Below are 13,310 nucleotides of genomic sequence, written 5' to 3' on the forward strand. Positions count from 1 at the left end.
AAAACAAGTTAGAATATGGAATCTTATTTAAAACCCGGACCTCCTGATCAGGAGTCCTCGATCACAAGACCGTAACCCGTCTTAATTGTGTAATAATATTATATTATATTGTCTTATTGTATTGAGTTGAATATTTAATTGTGCCGATGTTTTTAATAAAACCAAACGTATGCAAATCCATCTCATTAATGATTAGAAAATTATGCGTTCCCATGATTAACTTGAACATTTCAATATGGAGGCGATTCGATTTTCTTTTAGTCGTAGAAAACCGAGAAAAATGAGAGTTGTGGAAGGGCGGAATCCGAATCTTGGATCTTATGATTCGGAGTTAGCGACACTACTTGCGGGACCACAGTATGTCTATTAATTGCTTTATTCCCTTAGATTAAAAAAATATTTAAATGAACTGAATTACTACATTTTGCAACTTTGTAAAATGGCATATATGTTTAAACATATCGAGAGAGATGGAGAACCGAGAAAAACCCAAACCCACACCCACACTAATTAAAAAATCACACAACAGAGATGGAGAACATTTTACAAAAGAATATGTGAAAGTCTGGGCATTTTCAGACCATGTTATCTTCGCAAAAATGTTTTCCTTTCGTATCAGTGGTATGTTTTTTTTTTTTTTTTTAATTTTATTTATTAATAACAAATTAAAATACAATACTACAACTAAATTATTTTTTTTACATTAATCAAATACATATATTTACATTAACGTTTCCCGTTACGTAAAAGAAATGAAAAAATCTTGTGTACATAATGAGGAGTGACGCCTTAAAATTGATTATTTTATTTCAATCAATAATATTTTTAGAATAACAAAAAATAAATAACAAAAAGATATTAACGATGTTTTCAATCAGAGTTACATAAAAAAGAATTATAGATGTAATATTTTAATTCTTTCGTAAATATTTTGTATTCCTGACTGTACTGTTTATTATCATTGTTCATTTCATTAAAGAAAAATATTCCTCTGTAAGTATAATGATGTTGTGCAGTAGTTGTTTTTAATTTAGGAATTAAGATATTACCACCTGTTCTAGGTCGCGTACTTACGTTTTGAGACCTATAAATACTACTATTTATTTTATATTTATATATTTAAAGCTAACAATTCTTTTTATATGGCAATTTTATATCCAAAACTATATTTTAAAAAAATAATTAAACAGTGGGAAAAGTAGACGGTTTTTTCAAAATCACTTTTGTAATTAATTTTTGTATTTTTTCAACTAAGAAAATAATTGTTTTAAAAGCACCACCCCATCCGATTATTCCGTACTGTAATATGGATTGGGCGAATGCAAAGTAAATTGATTTGAATTTTTCGATGGTTAAAATATTCCTTAATCTAATAAATACATATATAAGTTTTCTCATTCTATTTACAATATTATTTATTTGCTCCTTCCATTTTATATTTTTATTAATAATCCGAATAACTCCCTAGAAATTAAATCCAGTCCTTGTTTATGAAAAATTTGTCATACTAAAAATATTGTTGATAAAACCAACAGGTCCATGATACATAAACATTGAAAAATATTTTCAGGCGTTGGGTTAATTCGGTCAAATGAATTTCACCCAAATCAATAAAGGTCAGAGAAAAATCTGCAGATGGAAGAACTCTGCATTTTTTATCTTCTATTATAGAGCGATGAATGTTACACAGCGTGTACAGCGGCTACTTAAATCTGCCAAAATATTGTTGCATGTCTGCTATTTATAATTTATGTTTATATCCATACAGTGTTTTGATAATCATATAAAACACCGTTGTATATGCATATAGGTATTTGTGCAAATGTTGGTGGACCGGCAACTGGCCGATGTAGAGGAGCCAAATAGTCCGCGACGGTGGCATGCTTTTCGGCATAATATCTGCACAGTACCTATGTGTATTAAATGACTCATATTATGTTTTTTTGCTATTACTATTATTTATTTTTAATTTACTATTTATTTACATGTGTATATTTTATTTTATTTAACACTTCATATACATATACAATATATATACATATAAGGGCGGGCATATTGCCTTTGGGAAATTTCTACCTACCTACCCAAACCGTTCAGTTTGAAAAAATTATAAATACATGGACATATTGAATCTTACAATTTTATACAAAAATTAAAAACAAAGATTAGCATTATAAAAAAATATATATTTGAAAAAATTAACACTATACTATGAAGAGAAGAGAGGGAATGGGAAGGAAAGAAGAAGGATAAAGGAACAATTTAAATATTAAGATAGTGACATTTCAATCTTGACTTAAATGTAAATAAGGAAGGCGTCTCTAACATTAGTCGGTAGATTATTCCACAATCGAGCGGCTACTACTGTGAAAGAGGAGGCAAGAAAATTAGAGCGATAACAGGGTATTAAAAGAGTTCTCTCGTTACTAGAACGAAGAGATCGTCCGTGTTGTGAAAGAGGTTGGATGAACTCTCTCAGATAAACAGGTGAAGTGGGATTATTTAAAATATTGTGAAGAAGTGATAGAATGTGAACGTTTCTTCTATGCCTGATACTGAGCCAGTGTAGTTGCGTGCGATACTCGGTTATGTGGTCAAATTTGCGAAGATCAAAGATATAACGAATACAAATATTCTGCAATCGTTCTTATTCATCAGGTAATTCAGAGTTGGCATCTGGATAACACACATCCACATAGTCAAGGAGTGGAAGAAGTCTACATCTATCCATGCATATATTTATGTGCGTGTATGTATGCGCATATATTGTCATAAATATCAACTACTGTAACTGAAACAATATATAAATAATGTAAATGAATGCCTAGACACGGGTTATGCCTATTGAGGTGTTCATATTGTAAAGAGAAAAAAAAGTTTTGTGTGAAATAAATAAAGTAAAATTACAGGTCATAAGCCTTGTAAATGCCTAAACTTCCATATTCCTCTCTCGAAAAGGTTTTTCCTCTCTGTTACAATAAATTTAAAACAAACAATTTCACATTTAAAATATACATTTACATTTATGATGTTTTGAGAATGATGAATTTTACAGTGTGTAAAAAAGCTACATAAACCAGCCTGTGACAGGTCATTTGCCCTATAAATGTCGAGATAACCATATTCTCATCTCTAAAATGCTCCCCATCTCCGTTGTAATATAGTAATTTTGTTGTTGTTAACAATAATTGGAACAAATTCAAAATATTGTTGTTAACACATTCAAATATTGTTGACGTTAACACAAAAAAAATCAATTGGATAAGAATAGAAAACAATTGGATAAATTTTTAAGAAGTGATTTTTGTTTGGTTGAATCACACTACTGGTTACTATTAATTAATACAAAAAATGAACATGCAGAATAAGTCATTTGAAAATGGAAACTAATTAATTGTATTCATACATTAGCATTCTCATGAATTTTCCATACAAATCGTGCGGTGATTAATTGAGTTTTTTAAATACATTTTTCTGTCGTTAATAAATCTTATTTGAAGAGAAAATAATTTGTAATGTCAATGTGTTATAAGCATTTGATTAACGACAACGTCACTTGTCATTTAGTGTAAAACTAATTAATATTTCGTAACACTTCATTTACAAATTGAGAAAACGAACAAAATAATAAATTATTTATAGTAAAACGCTCTACTCTTATGTCTAATTCTTGTCCATTATAAATTTAGTCAAAGATAGATTGTTGATCTCCGTAATATTCTGAATAAATAAAAGTATTACCTGTAATAATAAAAAAGTCGAAATTGGAAAGTCGTGTTTTATTTGGTTCTAAAGTACGAATTCCTTTTTATCTGAGTCCGTTTCAAAATGTCAATTTAGCCGGGATAGTTTGACAGTTATCCAAACCAAAAAAGTATTTTAATGACTTTATGGTGTAAGCCTTTTCATAAAAAAGATTCTTGGTATAAAAGGTTGGACTATGAATCATTAAATTTCTGGATCAAAACTGCAATACGCACATACGTAGGTATGGCAGATTTTTTTTAATTTGATTTATTTATTTACTATACGGCACAAGTTTCTTATACAATATAAAATAAAACAGCACAATTAATTAAATAACATAAAAATAAAAATCAACATACAAACACAAATAGAAGAAAAAAAACTGTGATAATTATGTAGTTGTTATCGAATAAATTTGCAAATTAAAATACATAATACGAGTATATATTGTAAAAACCACTGTATAAGAATATTGATACCTACACACACCCACATTAAATTTTCGTTTTATAACATACGAGCTGAACCCGGTAATGCTTTGCTAGATTTGAGTGTGTACTACATGCCAACCGTCCGTCTTCAAAAGACGATGGTGATGTATACTTAATTTGAAGCCTAGGAAGAACAGCTTTTCAGGTGACTATAGTCTTATACGGGACCAGCATAGCCGGTCACATTTCTCACACTTCCAGGTTGTGGGGAGGGGAGCTCCAGTAGGTAGCTGCCTTCCTCGCAGTCTTTTAAGCCTTAGACTTTCCAGCCAGAGGTCGTCGAGTGCCGCTTTTCCTTTCTTTGCGGCTCCTCTCCACACATCTCTATTCTTGGCGAGATCTTCCCAATGATCAGCGTCAATGCAAAAAGTATTAAGTATACTTACTTTTTACTTTTACGTATCCATATTAACATATTAGGTGTTCCTAAGTAAAACCATTGATCTATCAAAACACATAGACGCACCCTGAGCATTCTAAAATTATGACACTTAACTCATGCCCAAACGCTCAGTCATACCCAAACGCACAGTCATGCTCAACACGTACCTTGTTTTCTTACTTCCAGCTGGGTTTTGACGTGTGCTTGACATTTAATTCGTAACTAAAATGCCTGATTGTCTCTTGAAAGCGTGTAAAAACAGTTCAGATAAACGTAAAAAAGATAATGTAACTTTTTATTCGTAAGTTGATGCCTAAGTACTTGTTAATGATTGGATTCCGTAGCTTTAAATAATAAATATTAAAATTTAGAATTATTTTTGTAAACTTCAAACTCTGCTCTCTTTGTCAACAGAGGTGCACTCAATGTAGCAATAAATTTTTCAAAAATGTAATGAATGTCAGTTAATATTATTTGAGTATTACCAAAAATCCAGTAAAAAGGATAAATCAAATTATAAGGAATTAAGGAAACAATCTTATTTTTATCCATTAAAAACGAATGTTGTTTGTAAACATTTACAAAAAAACTTTTTTATTTACAAAAAATAACATCCTTTAATTTTTTAATTATATGCATTCTCGTCGAATGCAGCCCTGGTAACGATAAACAAAACACTTACGCTCCTGTCTATTTTTTACTTAACAAATTGAAGATTTTAAGAACTATAAAAATGCACAGGCCAAAGCTTGTCATTCCCCAAAAAACAGTGCGTAAATCGGTCCAGTGGTTATTTAGCCAGTTGAGAACACGCATACGAACGTTGCCTTTTGCAATATATATATATATGTAGATTATAATAATGTTACGAAGTAAATCGATAATCAGCAAAAGTCGTTAAAATGTATATTGTCGAAAGTAACCCGATGAAAGCTTGATTGATTAGTTAGATTTTTATCTTGTAATTTTCTATTTATGCATCAGATGATTGAAGGGATAAAAGTCCCTTAATCTTTCATAACGGGGACCTAGTTCTTGATTAAAAGGACTCGACAAGAGATTTACGGATATATTTTTAATTATTTTTTAAAAATAAAATAAATAAAACAACATTGTTTTTAACCACTAATTTTTATTTTTCACCGACCGGTTTCAAAGCAAACAAGCTTCTTTGTCAAGGTTTACGTAACTAATGAGTTGATTCCTTTTTATTTTATTTCTATCATGTTCACTAAATACTACACGTGGACCCAATAAATCAAGTGTTTTTTTTCTTACACGGGTGGTAATCTGATATCTGTTTGCTTTGAAACCGGTCGTTGAAAAATAAAAATTAGTGGTTAAAAATAAAGTTGTTTTATTTATTTTATTATAATGAAAAACCACAAAGTTAGTGCTTCAAATGTAAACTTTATAATTCTTTTTAAATTTATTTATTTTTTGTTTTTTTAACATACATACAAACATAAGAGGTAAAACAGAGTATTAAAACAATAAAGGATATTTACAAAGCAATGAAATCATATTAATAGTAAAATTAGTAAACAAAAAATCCCACAATCCCTGCTTGTAGGTCAACAAGAAAATGTTACTGAATTTTGGCTCCTATAATAAAAAGACGGTTTCAATATTTTTGTGTAACATAAGAAAGAGAAAATAAAACATTCTGAAAAAGATTATATGGTATTTATTATATCGGTTGATAAAGTTAACTCAAACCTTTTCTCTCAGTATTTAGATATTCATTTAAAATTCTTAGCGACCTTCATCAATCAAATAGTGCCAATCATATAATATTTGATGAAAAATCGGAAAAATATTATTGTTTTCACTGGAAAATCTGAATTTACAAAATCGGCATAATACTGGTAAAACTCGTATCGTTCCTAAACTCACGTAAATTCCTACGATGCAATGTTGGTCTTAATTACTAAAAGATGGCGCCTTGGAATCCAATTAAATGCCTTTAACCATAGATGTTTGATAAAACAGACAAGTCAGTTTTACATAAGTATAAAAATATGTCGCAAAATAAAAAAGATTATCAAATTGTTTATGTAAATAAATTATGATCTATCTGTATCATAATATCAAAGTTGAAGCATTTAACTACCAAATAAAACATTTGCAAATGTTTTCTTCTTCGGTTTAATCCCTGACCAGCTGGTTTGCAGAAAAGACTTCTGCATCTGCATCCTCATTTATTTTGGTTCTCAGCTGCTTTATTTGTTTTTTTTTTCATAAATTTCATAAAAAGTATATGTTTTTGTAAAATTCTAAACATATCTACTTTTACACATCTAGTAAATGTTATCACTGTAACTCTCCAAAAAATAAACTAACTCTGGTGCTTGGAGAGTAACTTACACTATTTAAGTTGATTATTTATAAGAGTTTATATAATTTTAAAATCGAGTACATATAAAAAAGGAAAACATAGGATGTATAAAGAAAAAAGTTAAAACAATAAAACATTCATAAATTAAAATTTAATGTCGTTTTTACACGAGTTCAAAAAATTTCTTTAGAACTTTAAATTTATTTATTGATATATTATTTTTAATAGTTATTAGTTCACTAGGAAGATTATTATATTTTTTTACACCTTTGAAAACAAAGCTATTTTGACCATGACTTGTATGGAATTTAGGAATTTTAATATTATGTTGGTATCTGAGTGACTTATTCATTTCAAATTCTTTTATTTTTTCTTTTTACCGACTGCCATTCGGTAGCGGATGGTGGCGTATTGAGTTGGTTAGTGTGGACAGCCTGGCGTTTGGTGTCACCAGTGGTGTCCATAACTCTACTGCTTTTATTGTCCCTTTCGTTGGTAGTTTGATCACCTAAAACATTCGTGTAAGCAGTAACGCTTCGACCTAACAAAAATCCCTTTAACAATCACTCCCTTTCATCATACTTTCATGATTGGAATGTACCTAATATATAATTACTCTGACATAGGATACAGCCACGTCTAAAGTTACAAACACGGGTTGTATTTAAATAACCTACGTTTCATTATGATTAACCTCTGGTTCGACAAAAAGATAAATTTAGGGGAACGATACCCATAAACGAGTTTTAACTTGGTAATTTTTTTTTTTAAAACAAAGCATAAACGGACGTAGACTAAATATATTTAAAGTCACAGCAAGCTTCTCGACATACTCGTAGCATGTCATTAGTAATACTTTTCAATAAAATTTATAAAATATATGAAACTGATTTTTCTGATCAATAATACATTAAGTTTGTCCAAACATTTACTTGTTTTTTTTTTAAAAAAATTGCGTTCTTTTGCGTTACAAAAATATTACATTTTTCTAGCCATTTTCTCTCGAGTCATAAATAATTGTGTTAGAACAGGGAGAAACTGTTGTGTTAGCGCGTTGTCCGGGACACTATCACGGGATCACAATACCCCCAACCGGTCTCATCTTTCTTAGCAAAAAAATCACGTTTGTTGGTGAAAATTTTTGCTGGAAGTTTACTGTAATTTATTACAGAAATAAAAGGTGAGTCATACTTAAGACTTTAGTCTGGTAATCGCACCCAAAATGAGGAAATCAAACGATTTTGTTTTTTTTAAATCGCGCAACAATAAAAAAATAAAAAAACATAAATTAGATAGTAACAATAATTTTTAAAGGTATTTCTATTTTTAAAAATTAATTAAAAGTTTTATGTAACGAAAATATAATAACTTTTAGACCGGCAGATTACGCCATTTCAAATTTACACTAAACTTAGGTATTTGGGTTTTCATATAAAGAACTGAAATTTTTGTAATAGTTTAAAGATAAAAAATTGAATATGAAAGCGGCCGAAGCAAAATCTTATTTTTTGTTTTTGAATAGAAATACAAGCATTTTAAATCACATACATTTTTGTGACATTTTCCTTTATTTTTACGTAAAATTATGCCTTCGGTAATACTTAAAAAAAAAAAAAAATATTTTAGTTGAAACTCTTTTTGATAGAATTGTTTTCTCTTTTTTAAAAAAGAAGATAATTCTGGTATATAATGATATGTACAAAACATATTACGCCTTTAAAAAAAACACCTTAAGAAACTGTTTTTACAGCCCATGTGACGAGTGATATGTGATGTTATTTTTTCGACTTTTTATTAAAACTATAGTGTCATTATTTATTAATATATTGAGTTTTTCTACTGACATTTCTAGGTGGAACTGCATTTTAATTATAATAATAAAAATACTCACATAGTTTTATTCCACTTTTATATATAAATTTTTACCAGTGACCGGATTTCGACCGCTTAAAGAATTACCCCGGTAAAATAATATTAAACAATCAAGTAACTCACGTTCATTCCCCATTATTGTATCCATTGAAATACAAACAATGAAACTAATTGATAAAAATTAACTGCCGGTAATTTTGCTTTTAGAAAATCACTTAATTACCTCGGGCCCGGGGGACATATGTAGCTGTCGATGGAACTACCAACCAGCGGCCCCTGTTATAGTTTTAATTAAATTTAAATACATACATCTCAAATACATTTTCATTATAAAACTTCATACAATTATAACATTTACGCCAGTTTTTATTATTAACATTCAAACAAAACATACATTTATATAATTTTTATTACCTTATACTTAAATGATTTTAATTTAAACTCTTTTATTTCCATAATAATATAAAATCATGATTTACAACCCCTGCTTGCACTTGTATATAACATAGACATTTGTTTAGTCTCCCACCAGTCTGACGATGTCGATCACGACGAAATCCGGTCACTTGTAAAATTTTAAAAATAAAAGTGAAATAAAACGATTTACGTATTTTTATTATTATAATCATAATTTATTCTTAATTAATTGTCAATTTCATTTCGAACATTAAATTTGGTTTTCTGATCAATTTTTAAAATATCTAGAAGATGAATGATCTTAATATTATTAATTTTTAGTAACACACAAATATTTTTATTACTATTAAGATAGGTATGTATATGATATGATTTACTACCTTACATGTATATCGGTTAATGCGAATTTTAAGTGTAAATGTAATTCCGCGTGTAAAATTCAACGAAATGTGAAATTGAAGAGTTTATACTAAATATGGAAACTGGATGTGGCCATAATCTCATTTAGTCTGTTACCTGAACCTGAAATTGATTACACTTGTACGGTTTTGCATTGCACCTAGAGTGTCAATTCCCGGGGATTTTTGATCCCGGGACCCGGGAATGAAGAATAGGTTCTCGGGAACCGGAAAATTATATTTAAAAAAACATTTTGACCTTTAAACGTGACAAAACATTTTTTTCTTTATCACTTTAAAATTTAAAAAAAAAGCAAACAGAAACGTTAAAAAAAAGATTTTTAATAAAATAGGCTTTCAAATGTGATAAGAAGAGGAAGTAGGGTAGCAACCACGCGTGAGTTAGATATTTTAGACGGTGTAGAAAAACACGTTTTAGTAGGTCGATAGATTTATTTCATTTATTTATTTTTATTTTATTTTATTTTATTGAAATAAACGGCACTTAGTGCCTTTTACATATGAGTTACAAATACAATTAAATATACATACATGTAAGCATAAGTAATACAGAGCATTTAAAACAATATTATTAATTAACAAATAAAAAAAGTCTAAGAAATATAAACTATATAAAATAATAAAATATTACCAGTTATGGAATTATTTGAGTTTGGACTATTTTTTTAGGACGAAGACTGTATTCAACTCCCTAGGGAGCTGTAATATATTTTTATTTATTTATTTAAAAAAAAAAAAAAAAAATATTTGCGTTCTTATGATTTACCCAAATATTTAATTTTGAGGGCCATTTTTAACGAGTTGTAAATAACTCACTATTAGAAAATGGAATCGAGTTGGGGTAGAGTAGGATTCGAACCACGGACCTTTGGTCCGTGAGTCCAAGACACTAGCCACAGGACCACAACCCGAATATCAAGATATTACAACGGATATGAAGAACCATTTAGATAAGGTTATATAGAATGATGAATCATGGCTGTCCTTGGCTTTCATTGGCTGTCATCACCTGTTATTGGCTGGTTTAAGTGGCGACTTTACACACTGTGTAACATTCACCATTCTGTCTATATTTAAACATACATATTTATTTAATTCTTTCATCTGTTGATGTTTGTGAAGTTGAGTAAGAAAATGATAGGTGATAAGCCCTGTAAATGCCTAGACTTCTATATAATCTAATGTAAATTGTTCGTCGTCTCTGTTGTAATACGTTGATAAACTTTTGGAGACTATGTTTGCGTTCGACATGAAATAATTATTCACTCGGTTGACTCTTTAAAAATTTATATGAAAATTGAGCACGGAAAAATCAATAAAAATTAATCATGTTTAAGTAAATGACAGAACAAACGCATCGTAAGTATAAAGCAAAAAAATTGAAGTCAACATTATTGTAAGACTTTTACTTGTGTCTACAGCTAAGGAATTTTTAGCATTTTCGCATATGTTTAGGTATGAATATTTATATATTCATGAATTACATATAGAAATAATAGTTTGTTTATAGTAAACTTCACTTCGGAGTACATATTTAAAAAATATTTTAATATTTCGCATCCTAAAGGCACTAAGCGCCTTATCGTTAAGCCCACATCCAATTTTGGCAGTGAAATGATTTGAAGCTGAAAAAAAAAACGAAATTTTGTATTATGAAATTTAAGTTGGTACTTATGACATCCCGACCGTAGCAAAAACAAAGTAGTTTATGGCGATTGCGAACGATTCTATTATAAATAAATTGTAACATACTAATAAAATTAATCAACTTACACAATATTGTTCTAATCAATATAATATAGGTATATTTATACATATTTGTTAAAAATTCTCCCGGGAATTACAGAATCTCGAACCATCCTGGTTTTTTTAATTTCAGGAAATTAAGAGATTTCCTACTTACACCTCCAAAATCGATAATTTTTCCTAAAGTTTCCGGGTTCTTAAACCCGCTTAATCTTGTTTTATTTCCCGAAAGCAATGAATTCCTGACTGAAATTTCCCGGGATCGAGATGGATAATTTTCTCGGTTATAATATTTTTCTCGGAATACCCTAAGTAGGCACCGCATTGGTACATCAAATGTAGTATTTTTCAATCATCTAATATTTGAAGATAAAATGATCAGTCTCACGCTTAAGGTGTCAGTCCAGGGAAAACGAAATGTTGCAATAAAAAACCCGATTAAAACCAATATTTCTTGTCAATCTACGTATTTAACCTGCGACCTTAAGAATGGTAGGTAAACACATCAACCACAACACTACAAGGCGGACTTATCATTACTGTATTTATATTGTCAGGGTTTTAACCAGAGAGTAACCATTGAGACAAAAAAAATCTTCCAGAATTTTTGTTGATAAGCCACTCTCTGTGTCCAAGCGGATGAATAATATAGCTATGCGCGTGAAATAGAACCAAAACCGTGGACGAGTGTTATCGGCTCGATGGCTGCTCTCATTAAAAAAATCTGAATTAGGAAATCAAGTGAAGATAAGTCCGCCTTTTTGTGAAGTGGTTGGTGCGTTTGCATACCATTCTTGAGAACATGGGTTACAATGAAAGCATCCACCCCTTTCCCGAAACTGTTCATAAAGACTTGAGTCTTTCTTCAGTTTCGCATATCAATATCAATTTTTTTTTTAAAACTAATTAAGCGAAAATTCAATATTTCTTTACTATCAAACCGCGAAAATAACGAAACAAATAAACTTTAAAAACTTTCATTGTACCCCTCACTGCAGTATTGTCAGTTTGTGATCAATCAAATACACATGGTCAGCACAATCACCTTTTTCTAATTTCCCAGTATTACAGTGGAGGAATACAGTGTTAGTTCCAAATTGAGACCGCGGCCGCACGCTCCAGATCCCGCATCGGAAAGGAAGAAGAACGTAGTAATACAAACAAATCAATCAAACGACACGAAACTCAAATACATATAGAAAACATTAGAATAATTTGCCCTATACAACATGCACTCAATCAACAGAAGAAAAACAATACGTATCTATAACAAATCACAGAGAACATGGGTCCGATTGCTGTTAGGGTGGACTCGTAATATTGGGTTAAAGGTTTTTTTAACTGAAATATTTTATTATTCCAAGAATGGCACCAGAAGCGTAAGACTGATCATTTCAACATTCATTTAATAAACTATGAAAATTAAGTTTTTTAGGCACCATGCTAATCAAATTTCTATTTTTATAAATTTGTTATTTAATTATTTTTTTTAAACATCACTAAATCTCTAAACTTAATTGTCAAATAAAAAATAAAAAATGTAAATAGGGGCTAGATTTCTTATCTTCTATGCGCTCTGTAGTGGCAAGACGTGCTGTAATCTTGCTCCTTTATATCATAATTAAAATAACAACAAATAAAGAATCCCAACCATCAATGCGTTCTGTAGCTGCAAGACGTGGTGGGATATTTATTTATTGTACAGCGCCCTTGAGGTGATTTTCACAAAAACGGCGCTGTATAAATTATCTAAATTTATATATATACACCATTGGGTGCTGAAATAGGAATGATAATGATGATGAAGCCCCGATACGCCCCTTGGATTATGAAATCCTGTGTTTGTCTGTAAAGATTTTTACTCGCTCAAAGCATTGTCCAACGGAAATCATTATTTC

The sequence above is a fragment of the Micrasema longulum genome, unplaced genomic scaffold, assembly GCF_059751315.1.
Source record: "Micrasema longulum isolate JH-2025_06_02 unplaced genomic scaffold, ASM5975131v1 h1tg000822l, whole genome shotgun sequence".
NCBI classification, from domain to species: Eukaryota; Metazoa; Arthropoda; class Insecta; order Trichoptera; family Brachycentridae; genus Micrasema; species Micrasema longulum.